The sequence below is a fragment of the Cupressus sempervirens genome, chromosome 11 (assembly GCF_028749045.1).
Source record: "Cupressus sempervirens isolate cs-2001-9-10 chromosome 11, ASM2874904v1, whole genome shotgun sequence".
Taxonomy (NCBI): Eukaryota; Viridiplantae; Streptophyta; class Pinopsida; order Cupressales; family Cupressaceae; genus Cupressus; species Cupressus sempervirens.
Genome location: NC_143128.1, coordinates 517,352,085 through 517,367,496, shown reverse-complemented (window position 1 = coordinate 517,367,496; position 15,412 = coordinate 517,352,085). Strand labels below are relative to the sequence as shown.

General features: G+C 33.1%; 1 long non-coding RNA gene across 1 annotated transcript; it reads right to left on the bottom strand.

Annotated features, from left to right (window-relative positions):
- Positions 1–7,463: 7,463 nt before the first annotated feature.
- LOC149530630 (uncharacterized) lies at positions 7,464–8,253 on the bottom strand. Its single transcript, XR_016359110.1, has 2 exons — positions 8,084–8,253; positions 7,464–7,768 (listed from the first exon to the last, which is right to left on the bottom strand). It is a non-coding gene; the product is annotated as an uncharacterized LOC149530630 (long non-coding RNA).
- Between the last annotated feature and the right edge of the window lie 7,159 nt (positions 8,254–15,412).

Here is a 15,412-nt window from a genome sequence, read left to right as displayed (position 1 = left end):
ATAATGTAAACCAAGATTAAATATAATGCTATTTTTGACACCAAGTGTCATGATGAGCCCTTTGTTGTTCCTTCTAGAATTGGATATTTTCATAGCTCTCAAAATTTTCCTTTTATGAACTAGCTCATTTATTTGTGCCTTCATATTACTGATGTTAAAACCCATGGGAGAAGTCATAAAAAAGAAAATATTTTTGAAGGCTTTTATTTATTGGATTAATGCTTCTTTGATATTTGGAACCGGTATTTTTCATATAAAAAATATGAAAGATGTCCCCAATACCTTCCATATATTATCATAATGAATATTCAAAACCATAAAAATAATTGGTTTGTCTTGCATATGCATCAAACTTATCCCATGCTATTTACTCTGCATCATAATTTTAATCTCACATCTTTTAAATCCACAAAAGCATTTTTTATTTGAATTTCATTTGAATTATATATGTCTTTTATCTTTGGTGAGACCTTCATTTTATTCCAACGGTTCCAAATTTGACAACTCAAATCTTCATTAGCTATTAAATTAGCTACCCATTGCCCTGCTTGTAAATGTGGTAGACTTTAGATTAAAGAAAAAACAAAAGCATTTCTTACTATCCTCTATTGGATTATTTATTTTCAAAGGCACTTTTACTTCATCCTTCAGAAAATCCACATTTTATAAAGAGGAGTAAATGCTTTGACTTGGAGTTACGAACCACTAAGACTACAAATTGAGGACCTCATCCCCAATGATATTTGATCCTAGATCAAAACCTATACTTCTATAATTCTTGGGAAAATGAAAGACTTTCTGATGAAAACCTCCCCCTTAGGTCCTGAGACCTTATTAATTTGATGAAGAAACATTCACACCAAGAGCTAGTGTGACATTTTTGGTTGAATCTATCTGCTCCTTTCTAACACATGTATTATTCATTTTATTCCTTTCTCCTTTTTACCCTTATTATCAATGTTTTCTATCCTCCATCCAAACGACATATTCCTCCTATTATTTCCTTCATTATATATACAATTCTTTGCAATATGCCTCAGATTATTGTATTTATAACAAATAACATTTTGATTTATGTAGCTTTAATTATTTTGGTTAGTCCTCAACCTGTAATCCTTTGTAATGTGACCAAAATTATTACATTTGAAACATGTAGGATGACCTCTATTTGTAGATCTTCATGCATTAGCTTTAGCTTTGTATTCATCTGATTTGTACCCATATTGCCAACATCTATAACAATATCTTGTGAATGGTGTAGATTTAAAGTATTGTTTCTACATTCTTTTTTCCTCTGACCAAATTTGTTACATGTGTAACATCTGCAATTTGGTTCATTCTCTTACCTTCTACGTGTTTCCTCTGGTTGTCTTCTCCTTTTCTTCAATAGTTTTAGAACATTATCCTTTCAAATATCCTAGACCATGTTTGTCACCAACTAGTCTTATCCTTTCCACTTGTTCATCTAACTTCTTTGTACTGGTCTTGAATATTTTTGGCTTCAACAGTTTGTTTCTCAAGATCTCATTCACCTTCTCAAGTTCCTGCTCATTGTACTTTGTCCAGCAAAAAGATCAATAAGCATTTGTCCAACTTTAATTTTCAACTTGTGAAACTCATTTGATTTTTCTTTGAAAGCATTTTCAAACCTTTCTTTATCATGTTTACTAGCCCTAAACTTCCTTGGACATTCTTAGGATTGTTAACTCCATATCATGCTATAGTTAATCTGTCTCCTTCATAAGCTTCTCAATTGGATCTAGTGTAGATTTATTTTTTTCAATTACTTCAACAAAAATGATTCCATCTATTTTCATTTGATCAATGAGTTCCTTTTAATCCTTGATTTATCTAAGTGATCCTTTAGAGTTTTGATAAATCTTTCATCCTCAAGCTTATTTTTCAATTCAATGTTCTTTGATTTGGATTTATTAACATCTTTATATGCAATGAAAAGACTCTTTTTAATGTTATGGGCTCCCAATAGGATTCTCCTCAAGCTGTTAGGTGTCTTCAAAGGAACAAGGCTATGATACCAATTATTAGGATTGAAGAATACTGAGAGGGGGAGTAAATCAACATTCTTGCACTTTGAACCAAACTAGAATTATAGATTAACCATATCGGTGCACAATAAAAAGTAAACTCAAATGGATTAAGAACACCATGATGTAAGAACTAAAAACACCATTTTTTTTTTGTGAAAACTTGGTTAAGGAAAAAACCACAATGTGAATTGTGACCCACACAAAATTACTCTATAAAAGTAGTTGTCCATATTAAAGGATTACATACAATATGAAATGGGAGTACACAATGCATTGGAAATTTTTTGGAGCTCACTTCTCTATTACAAAAATAAGGCTAAGCTACAACTCATACAATTACAAAAAAATTGGGCTACAACCTTGATTTGGACTACAATCCACAATAGAATTGTTACTTAGCATCATATGTGACTGATTAACTCAAGTGAAAGTACACAATCAATCTTCTTACTATCCTCTGCCTTTTAAAATTAATAATAGATCACAAATACTACATAATATTTGCACTATCAATTACTGTTACATCACACACTGATGATCTAAGAAATTGTTCTCATATAGATCAACCAAAAATATAATTCTATTGGAAAAAAACATGAAATGTGTAACTCTTCCCAATGAATATCGATGAAATCATCATATAAAAACTTTCTATGAAAGTGTTATATTTTCCATATTCATCTCTATCATATTGAATCATTAAATTGAAACTTCAAATTAACTTACCAAGTAATCCGAATAATCTTACCAAGTTGCTTTATTCTTTCAAGAATACAATAAAATCAATATGCATATGTGAATATCTCATGCATACCAAAACTCCATCAAATAAGAAGATTGGATCAGGCATAATATAATGTTTAATTTCATGTGCTACAATCATAGCCTCTAACTTTTCGACGTGTGTCCATACTATGTCAAGTTCTATTCAATTTTATATTGCTCTACTTTCAATACCTAGTCATTTTCTTGTATCAAAACTATCAACAATCATACAAAAATGAAATATGAACCATAATATTGAATGCAATTTCCATCAATGACAACATAACATACAACAATATATACATTTCACTAATTATTTCCCCTTCTCTTTGATGTGCAAGTGAAGATTCACAGAGTTTCAGATCCAAATTTGTAATCTAAATGTGCACTTGTAATTATAGGCTCAAGACTTCTATATTTTTTTGTTATGTGTATATATGTTACCTCAAGTTTGACCTATATTGGTGTAGGTCACCTCAAGTTTGACCTATATCGGTGCAGGTCACCTCAAGTTTGACCTATTCCTCAAACATTCAATTTTTTATGGAAGAAAGCTCCAACCTTCAATTTTTTGAATCCCGATCTGTTTTTAGTTTTAGTATAGTTTGATAGGGTTTTTTTTAAGATTTGAAGTTGCTTCCTCTACTAACCCTCAAGATAAGTCTTCTTCTTTCTCCTTCTTTCATAACACTTACATTGAAACACTAGATCAACTATCTTTTTGTTTATCATTGCACAAGTGCATACTTTAATTTCCTTAATTTTACATTTTGCATCCCTATGTTCTTACGTAGATAGAAATGACACTAGAATTCACATTCTTTCTTGTAGTAAATCCTACATTGGAACCCTTCATCTACTTGTGTTGTGCTAATCAGATTTAGTCTAAAGAGGTTATATTTTAGGGACCCTTCGAATGTATGTGTAAAGTGGTCATCTAACATATATCATTATACAATATAATAGATCTTCACATAAAATGAAAATATCAATACATTATTTCTTCAATATTTCTTTAGAGGCCTTCGCTTCTTCCTTCATTGCCTCACCCCCTCCACTTAAGTATTTTACAACAAAACTCCATTTACTTTTTTTTTTCCCTTTCCCATCCCCCTTTCCCTTTCCTTCAATAGGGATTGATATTTAAAGTATAAGGACCAAACGACAAAACAATTTCATGAAACTTTACAACTACTACTTTATTTTGTCATGCATTATCTTGAAATTTTTTGTACAATTCTTCAATGGTAGGTGTTCACTTTCATGTTTATTATAATTTTTTTGTAATCTTTTAGTGGTGGCTTGGTTGAGTTGGTAGTGTGAATCTCCAAAGTTTTTGCATTTATGGCTAGTGTTAGAGTAAATAATTAATAATTATTTATTTATTCTATTACTTAAGCTTACTTAGGTTAATGCATTTATTTAATATTTAGCATTCAATGCATGTTGTGGTTAGTTGGTGACAACACGGGAGTTTGTTCCCTTCTAGTTGTCACACTTATCTTCTACCACTTTCCAGCTTGTTCTACAAGCTTCCACGAGCTCTTTATATTCGAGCTCTCCTCTTTGTATTATCATCACAATATCTCATTTGTGCATATTGTAAATACATTTTCATTGTGTTTGCATTTATGGTGTCTCTCATGTCCGTTTAGGGTTTTGCCCGTGCTCCATGCTCCTCCCCTTCTATGGCTTCTCTTTGACAGGTTTCGCATGCAGGTGATCTTGGCGTCTTCGGAGTTGGCTTTCACAACCAGTTGAGGGCTTTTCTTCTCTACAAGATTCTCCTTCTGCTCCATCTGATCTTCCAGCTTCATTTATTGAGACTCTAGGTACACTTGTTGCAGATACTTCAATGGACATTCATGAAAATGTCATCACACCTGCCTTGGGGATTCCCTTTTCGGTTCCTCATACATTCTCTTTTGGACATCAGCTAGGCTTTCCAGTTGCTCCTCTCACGCAGGGATTTCCTTGTTATGTGCCTTTGTTCCTTCCGAATTGGAGTTTCATTAGTTCGATCATTTCTACAGGAGCTCCATCATTATGGGGGGGGCTTGGTGTCTATTCTCATGGGGGGGCTGGTTGTACTTATGGTTTTGAGAGAGTCTCTTGAAACATTTCTGGTGGAAGTTGTCCTTGGGGGGATTGGTTGAGGCCTTCCTTCCTTCACTTCATGTTTTTTTTAGCATGTTGTTTTTTACCTCTTTTTAGAGGAGGGTTTTTCCCACAGGGTTTTCCCTCTTTCTCCGTTTTACAGAGGTTGCATTGTACATGGGTACCTAACATGGCCTCGTTGCCGGGACCCATTATGCATTTCATCTTAGTTTTAGGAGCTTAAGGCATTCCCTTGAGTTGCACTTAAGGGGGGGTGTTAGAGTAAATAATTAATAATTAATAATTTATTCTATTACTTAAGCTTACTTAGGTTAATGCATTTATTTAATATTTAGCATTCAATGCATGTTGTGGTTAGTTGGTGACAACACGGGAGTTTGTTCCCTTCTAGTTGTCACACTTATCTTCTACCACTTTCCAGCTTGTTCTACAAGCTTCCACGAGCTCTTTATATTCGAGCTCTCCTCTTTGTATTATCATCACAATATCTCATTTGTGCATATTGTAAATACATTTTCATTGTGTTTGCATTCATGGTGTCTCTCATGTCCGTTTAGGATTTTGCCCGTGCTCCATGCTCCTCCCCTTCTATGGCTTCTCTTTGACAGGTTTCGCATGCAGGTGATCTTGGCGTCTTCGGAGTTGGCTTTCCTCGACTCCAACAGCTAGTACATCACCTACTCTTTTCAGCATTAGTTTTCTTGTTAACTATTATGGCACATGCTTAAGAAGTCCTATCATAGATAGGAGCAATTGTTTGCAAAGCTGAAAGCTGCAAATATGGATCAAATATTGATTTAGAGAAGAAAAAAATAGTTGCTTTGAAATGTATGTTTCTTCTTTGAAAGAGTAAAAAGTTAAGGGCTAAAAAATTTACCAAGAAAGTTTTTTAAAAACACTAATTTTCTTCCCTCGTCTAGAGTTATATTTTTTGTATCAAAATCATCAATAATAGGAGGTATGCTACTTTTCTTTCTATATTGGTTATCTTTTGATCAAATTATGCTCCACCCCCCGTCCCACCCCCCCCCCCCACCCCCACCACCCCCCACCCCCCCCTCCCTTTTAAATTGTCTCTCCTTCACCTTTGACTATAAAGAAAGGAGCTTCTACAAATTTGACATATATTAAAGATTCTTTGCAAGCTCTTATTCAAAGGGTCTAAGATCCTAAATATCTATATCCACAATGAACTCTTCTACCACTACATAAACTTTAGGGTGACCACTTTATTTTCTTAAATAGTGTTGGATATATTGACATGAATAATTTATTGCTCATTAGGAGGCACATAATCTTTAATTGTCTTAGTTCTAATACAATCATGTAAAGAAAAGTGAACTTTCCACTAGATGTTACTGAATGATTTACTAAGTTAGCTCTTAATGATTACTATAATTGGTTGAGAAAGTTAGAATTTAAATATACATATCATACCCCTCCTCCTCAAGATTGAGCCAAGTCATTCTTATATTTCTTCGATAAACAAAGTATAAAGTGGTAATATTGGAGCGAGACAAATTTTAAGATCCAAAATAAGATATTAATAAATAAATAGTACATATATAAAACAACTAGTAATATAAAAATATACAAAAATCAAATCATAAATCAAGAAAATACCAATTACTTTTACATATTCTCATCGAAGAAAACATAAAATTAATTAAATTTTTTTCATCCTATCAATAGAAATATTCAATATATACATCCAACTCTAAATCTCATTATTGTTCATTCATATGTCTAATGATAAGTTTTACATTAATCTTCAAGATACAAATTAAAAGAAGGAAAGAAAAGAGTATGAATTTGTGTATTAGAAATAGATGATAGCATTGTTTAGACTATTAGTAGTAGAAGGAATAAAACTCCTCTTCTTTCTCCCCTTTCCTTAGGAGCAAGGTAAAAAATTAAAACTCACACTCTTTCCTTTTTATTTACTTTTTTATTTTTAAATTTCACCTCTGGATGAGAATTGATGCATTTGTTTTAAAACAATTATTCTTACTATCCATCTTAACCCTTCCTCTATTTATCTAAGCAAAACAATTTGTATATTAAAATTAAAAGCCCTTTCCCCTACTTATATAATAAAAATCAATTGTATATAACCATTTAAATTTATCATCTACGAAGAAATATAACTTTTAGAAAGAACAATACATAGAGCGTGATGACGGCTACACACAACATCCACAGTGAGAGCAACCTTTCCCTCTCTCACAATCACAAAAACAAAAGTGAGAGAAATGAGCTTATAACAATCAACCATCATCTTAATAAGTGAAGTTATTTTATTATATATGATATTAATAAAAAGTCATTTATATTATGATATTATGAAATATAATTTTTATATAACTATTTAAATTTATCATCCAGGAAGAAATATAACTTTTAGAAAGAACAATACATAGTGTGATGACGGCTACACACAAAATACACAGCAAGAGCAACCTTTCGCTCTCTCACAATCACAAAAACAAAAGTGAAATAAATGAGCTTATTAACAATCAACCAACCATCATCTTAATAAGTAAAGTTATTCTATTATAAATGATATTAAAGTCATTTATATAATGATATTATGAAATATTTATTAAAGCATGCTAGAGTATTACTACTAGAAACAAGTAGTTGATATTGCTGGTTTTGAAACTAGCAATCAATATCAATTTTGCACCTAGCAGCACAACAGCAAACAGTTCCTGGATGTACACCATCTCCTGTACATCTGCATGCTAACCCAACTTTGCCTTCACATTGTTTAACATTTGAGCATTTGTGATTTGTACACTTCAGCTCTGGACATATGCCAATGCAACCTGTTGCATCTGCATATAAATTATAAACCATTATCTCTTTCTTCTCGTTAATCAAATATACTCAATATTTTGTTACCTTTACATATAAATTATAAACTTCTATTCATTCATTCATTCATTCTTCTTTCTACATAATATAGAAGTTTTTAGTTTATATTATATATGGTTTTTCAAATTTCAGATCATCAAAATATACATAACATAAATCAAGAGTATTTATATCTTAATCTCATAAACTATGGAAAATAAATACCAACTATAACCAATATAACCAAAACATTAAAATATAACCACACAAATATCAATCAACAGAAAGTTATGTACCAGAAGCAATGAGGAAGAGCACCATGACTGTCATGAAGATGATGAATTTCTTGAAGCCAGCCATTGCCCTTTTCACTTCTACACCTTCAATATGTTATGTAATGTAAGGATTTTGAACTTCATTTATAAAGGCAATAAAGAAGATTCAAAAGCCTTCTGGATTTTCTTTATCAAAATGCACAATAAATTGGCCGGTTGAGAACAATGTAGCTGACATTATAAGAAATAACTGAAAGCCCATGTTAGTTGAAACTCTAGCTGCATGAAATTTCATGTGACTTTTAGTGTACGTTATGGGTTAAATCAATATAAAGGTTCCGTTAAAGAGGCTTTTCAATGCTAAAATTTGGACTCTGGTGAGTGGGGTTTTCATAAAAAGTGAATGCAGTGGTTTAAGATGTATCTTTTCTCTCACATATTCCTTGCCTTCACCACATTTAGTTTGGCTTTAATTGGACTTGATCGCTTATAATGAGAACTTTATTTCTAACTAAATCAATAGTTCAAATATTAACAAAATAAACCCAGTTTGGGAAACTAGAGAAGATAATGCATAAGGTGCATATTATATTTTTAGGTGATGATGGTGATGGATGAAATAAGGTAACCGTATTTTCAATTATAGGCATGGATTAAATTTAGTTGGTCATTAATATTTAATATTTTAATCAATGAGAAAATAATTTTTTAAATTTATTTTTAAATAAATAAAGGCAAAAGAGTCATAATATTTCTAAAATATTTATGTTAATTAAAAGTAAAGTTGACATTTTGGAAAAAATAAAAATTCTAAAAGTCAGTGTTCTCAAATTTTATTGGTTAACATATTTGGAATACTAACCATGTTTTTTTTGGAAGAGAGGTGCATTATTTCTATGATAGATTGTGTTTTATAGTTAAATTTTTAACATATACATTAGTGTACACATTTTAAGCTTGAGATTTTTAATGATTTTCAAGTAAATTATAATATTTTTACAAAAATAAATATCATAATTCTTCAAATACATATATGTTTATTAAAATATTAATAATAATTGTTGTTTTATTTTAATTAAGTAATAATAGATTAGTTAAACAAAAATCATATTATTATCATTTTAATTATTATTAATCTAATTTAATTTAATTTTTTATATTAAAAACAATTAAAACAAGGGGGTTGACCCATGAAAGATAAAAGTATCAGTTACCACACATAATCAACAATAACAAATCGCAATGTTTCACAATAGATAGTTAATCTATCCCTTCTCTTAATATGAAAAACCAAACCCAATAGAACCAAGTAAACATCACAACTTTTTAGTGTAAATATAATAAACAAAATATTCAAAATATTCACATAAAGAAAAAAGTAACAACTATCTACCTTCCTACTATAAAATTAGGCCAACGCCTGGAACTAAACTACGCTCTTTATACCACATGTAAAGACCCATATTTCATAAACATGCCACATAAGCCTAAATGCGTAAAATGTCAAAACATCAAAATAAAAGTCAAAGGTCAACATAACAATAGTCAAGTCAACCCAAAAATTAAATTACATAATTTTTTCACAAGATTTCAACCTATACGTCGAAATAAGATACAAAAGTAATTACATCTCATATGTCAAGTGCCCACCAAACTGTCAAACACATGTCATTATATGACTACACATAATCAAATACAACCAAAAAGTCAACTACATGTTGACTTCAAATAACAAGAGAATACACATTGTACATATATCAAGTTTGTCATACATCCAAAAATCATCATAATAGGATGTCGACTTGCACATCGAACATCAAATAATGAGTACATCACATACGCACAAAATCATGAATGAAACATATACGTACATGAATCTTGAACCTCTATCCATCTGTATGAATCCCCATCTCCTTAGCTCTTAGACAACGTCCATCTTCTATTATGAGGTGAGAGTGTGGCCCAAGCATGTTTACCACCCAACCACAAAGTTTTTTAGCTTCCTAGGGTTCTTCCTGTCATGAAGAATTACCTAGCCCTTCTCAAGAAGCCTGGCAATCTAGAACTAGTGAGTTAGATGCATTAGGCATAATCGTTAAATTAACTACACACACATAACATTGGCACAGATGTGGTAGGGAGATGAAACAAAATAACCATACATAGAGAAAACATATGAAATTTAGTAGTTTTGGCCAAATCATTTAATCCCCTAACTTACTAATAGGTAAAAAGATAGTGCAATACTTAAATTATACCCTTCCCTGATTCTCCACATTCATCACCCTTTCATTTTACAAACCTTCTCACAAAGGAAAAATAAAGAATAACAAAGAAAAATTTATGACACCCAATTCGAAATGAAAATTGCAAGAATAGAACATCTTTGATTATCTTAGCACACTCAAGCCAAGTAGCACATCCTTGCACAACTATTATAGAAGTATGTTAAATCAAGCACATTATGCCAATGTAATTGAATAATTAGATCATACAACAAACAATTTCAATCCAAAAATGAATGGATGAAACATCCTTAACCATGTTTATACTCATGTCGGAAAGAAATAGAAGAGTCAAATAAGAAACATTGATAATCTTGACATAGAACTGATGAAAGGCCTCTCTGATACCACTTGATGAAGGTATGCTCTGATACCACTTGATGAAGGGCCACAACACCCTTACCAACTCATAACCAAGAATGCAACAACATGAAGAGAGATAAAATGCTTCCCAAGAAATTTTATTAAACTTGAAAATCCTTAGCAATTACAATATCATTTCTACAAGATCTCTCAAGATCCAATCCAAACCCAAGCTAGTCCAGATCCACACTCTGGTAGAAACCTCTGAGATCTCAACTTGTGCTCGCAAGCCACCAAGCAACCGCCTTGTTTCTAAACTACAGTCACTAGCTCTTCTCCAACCTTATCCAAGATCCAAGTGTAAACTGCCTCACATTCGACGCTTTATCTACACACTCACAATTCCATCACAATCCTGTTGTAAACTGCCTCACATTCGGCGCTCTATCCACAGACTCAGGAAAACTCACTCTTCACTTCCTCTTCTCTTTTACACCTTGAAGCCTTCCAATCTTTCCAAGCTTCACCTTCCACAACTTTCATCTTTCCAAGCTTTCCTTCCAAAGCTTCTACTTCCTGAGCTTCCACTGCTCGAGCTTCCACTTCTCAAGCTTTCACCTTCTTCTCGAGCTTCTCCTTCTCGAGCTTGATTAGAAATGCTCATATGCCTTGCTTAAATAGGCACTTACCACCCAATATATGACTTATCCACAACCTTCTAGAATTCCACCTACACAATATCCACAACCTTCTACAACTTCCATAACCTTCTACAATATCCACAACTTTCTACAATATTCATAACTTTTTAGAATTCTACCCACACACCTCGATAAATGGAATCACAACCATTTTTTTTTTTTTTTCTATTATGCCACCTATGCACCTCGAAAATAGAAATCCCATTTTCCTTTCTTTTCTCCTTTTTCCTTTTATTTATTTATTTCCTCTAATTTTCGTCACTTTCTCTCTCCTCCAGATTTTTATTTTTATTTTTTTCAAAAAAAAAAAATTTCCAATAATTGTCCCATGCAAGATGCTCCTGCATCAGACTCCCCCGGTAGATAGAAAAGTGTGTCCCACACTTTGATGCCAAAAAGAAAGATCTGCAACCATCTTAATCTTCACCAAAGGTTTCCACCTCAATAGGGACAACAAAACCACCATACAAATCTTCCACATCTGCATCCATATGTCAAACACCAGCATCTCAACCATCCAATCAGCATGCTCACTCCCAAGAACAAACTGAACATAGTGCTTCAACAGAAAACTCTTATCCACATTAGCAACTAGTGAATTCACACCCGTAGCAACAAACCCCACATCAACAACCACATATAGATCTCCATCAACACATGCCAAACTCTCAACACTGGCACCCTCATTGCTCACAACAAGATGCTCTGCAATACATAACTCATCTCCAACAACAACTAGATCATCCATGACCGAGTGCTCCACAATCTCCATGTCAGACTCAACCTTGAACTGATCATGAAAACCAACCTCCATCCCAACATCAACAAGTTTATGAATATCCTCAACAACAACCTCTATTTGCTCTACAAGTTCTGCATCAGGCTCCACAAACTGATCAGCAAAACCAACCTCTTCCACCTTGACCTTCTTAGCTTGATCAGCCAATCTAGCATCCAACCGAGCAAACATCTTAGAAAAATTTCTCTCCACTATATCATGAATTTTCACAATCATTTTAGGGTCCAATCCTCTTAGAGCCATCTCCCAAGATCTTCATAAACCCTCTACACCAAATCCTTCCCATGCTCCTTGTGACAACCTCAAATTGTTTGCAAGTCAAATCACAACCTGCCACCTCGCACAAACAATCAGGAACCACATCACAAGTCTAGGACAACGGATTTGCAATCCACAAGCTCTCTACGATCATGCCTCAACAAGTTCAAACTTTCATCTTTGCATCCATCAATCAATCTGCATGTGCTTCCAAGGTCCTAGTGTAAACTGCCTCAGCTTCGGCGATCTATTTACACGCTCAAGAACTCCCACTCTAATAAACTTCACCCAACCAAGGTCCTGGTACAAACTGCCTCACACTTCGGCGATCTGCTTGTACACTCAGGAACTCCTGCTCTGATACCACTGATGACAGGCCTCTCTGATACCACTTGATGAAGGTATGCTCTTATACCACTTGATGAAGGGCCACACCACCCTTACCAACTCATAACCAAGAATGCAACAACATGAAAAGAGATAAAATGCTTCCCAAGAAATTTTATTAAACTTGAAAATCCTTAGCAATTACAATATCATTTCTACAAGATCTCTCAAGATCCAATCCAAACCCAAGCTAGTCCAGATCCACACTCTGGTAGAAACCTCCGAGATCTCAACTTGTGCTCGCAAGCCACCAAGCAACCTCCTTATTTCTAAACTGTAGTCACTATCTCTTCTCCAACCTTATCCAAGATCCAAGTGTAAACTACCTCACATTCGGCACTCTGTCTACACACTCACAATTCCATCACAATCCTGTTGTAAACTGCCTCACATTCGGCGCTCTGTCCACAGACTCGGGAAAACTCACTCTTCACTTCCTCTTCTCTTTCACACCTTGAAGCCTTCCAAGCTTTCCAAGCTTCACCTTCCACAACTTTCACCTTTCCAAGATTTCCTTCCAAAGCTTCTACTTCTCGAGCTTCTCCTTCTCGAGCTTCCACTGCTCGAGCTTCCACTTCTCAAGCTTTCACCTTCTTCTCGAGCTTCTCCTTCTCGAGCTTGATTAAAAATGCTCATATGCCTTGCTTAAATAGGCACTTACCACCCAATATATGACTTATCCACAACCTTCTAGAATTCCACCTACACAATATCCACAACCTTCTACAACTTCCATAACCTTCTACAATATCCACAACTTTCTACAATATTCATAACTTTTTAGAATTCTACCCACACACCTTGATAAATGGAATCACAACCATTTTTATTTTATTTTTCTATTATGCCACCTATGCACCTCGAAAATAGAAATCCCATTTTCCTTTCTTTTCTCCTTTTTCCTTTTATTTATTTATTTCCTCTAATTTTCGTCACTTTCTCTCTCCTCCAAATTTTTTTTTTGTTTTTTTTCAAATTTTTTTTTTCCAATAATTTTCCCATGCAAGATGCTCCTGCATCAAGAACACAATACTAGAAATTTTAAATAAAATGTCATCCTTAGTTTTATATAAAAAAATCCTTTGCACATGTATTCTTTGAGAAATTACAACAAGCATGTAATACATATTTGAACGTAAAAGAATTCTTTTACAACATCATTCAGATTCATCCGTCTAAATGCAATTCCTTTCGCTAATTATATTATTATGTTGAAAGAATGAATGATAAGAACCATCACAACAAGTTTTGTTAATCACACTTAAAATTGTGCAAGCGAGGTCTTCAACTAGTTTCCCAAAAGTTTTTATTTGTTAAATCTATATTGACTTATAAGAGTGCATCATAACTACAACTGTTTTTCTAGAACCAACCAAGAAAGGAATTGAATTTGAAAGAGTTAGAGTTTACACATGCTTTAATATGTTGAACATACAGGGCATAAAAATAAGGGATAGGCTAATCTCTAGACAAAATGTACTAAAGACAAAATAAAGTCAAAGTTTTTTCCAGATTCACGAAAACTTAGTATTTTTTTTCCAAATTTTTAGTTGTTTTCGACTACAAACTATGCGGATCATGAAGATCAAATGCTAAAAGTTTTGAAAAAGTCCATGATGTTTTCAATTTTTTGGAAATTGGTCAATTGTACAGTTTCTAGGGAGGATAGTCACATCCTAAAAATAATTTCTCTATTAATCCTATGCTAAACTTCAATTGTTTAAGACAACGTGTTTGTGAGTACTCAATACATAGAGTGCAATTATCTATAATCTATTAACCATAAGAGACTTTGCAATATCTCGTTGGCTAAGCAACTATGAATCATTAAAAGCCAAATGAAAGAGTGAAATTGGTAATAATTTATGTCATTGTAATTCTAGCATCGACAATTTCAAAGTGGGAGAGTACATTTTGCATTAAGTTTCTTTTTTTATTGAAACAAAGAAATTTTACAAAGAATAATAGCTACATGAGGTAGCTGGAAGAGAGATTCAACATATAAAAACAAATCACTACAAGATAATTAACAGCTGGCATTACATTGAAAGCACATGACGAAACACTTTGCAAAGGTCCATATGGCAGTTGCTTTGAAGCTAATTCACTTGGTCTTTAAGTTGTTGTAGCTGGGCCATGGCCGACGGATTCCCTATAGATAAATCTAATATCTGTGACAACAAAAAAGAAACCTGAAAAACTACATCAGAGTACAATATTAAGATGCCTCTTTCCTGCAAATAATTGCTTGAAAAAATAGCACTGCATCTAGTTTTCCAAATATGTCTTAAGATAACTTGCCTAATAGAATCGGCAATAACATCATTATGAAGGCCAAAGCCAAGGAGATCTTCCTTCCAATTCCATTTATGATGAAAAATAGCTGAAAAGTTTTTAAAGATAACATTCCATTGCTTTTTCACATAGGGGCAGTCCCAAAATATATGTTTCATATTTTCAGTATACAAACAAAAGGGGCATCTAATAGGTTGCACAGCGATGTATTTTAACATAAAAATATTGTGGAAAACTAATGGATTGTGGAAAACTACTATCTACAATAAAATATATGATTAAAACATAAAACGATAATCATTTTATGTTTTAATCATTTGGA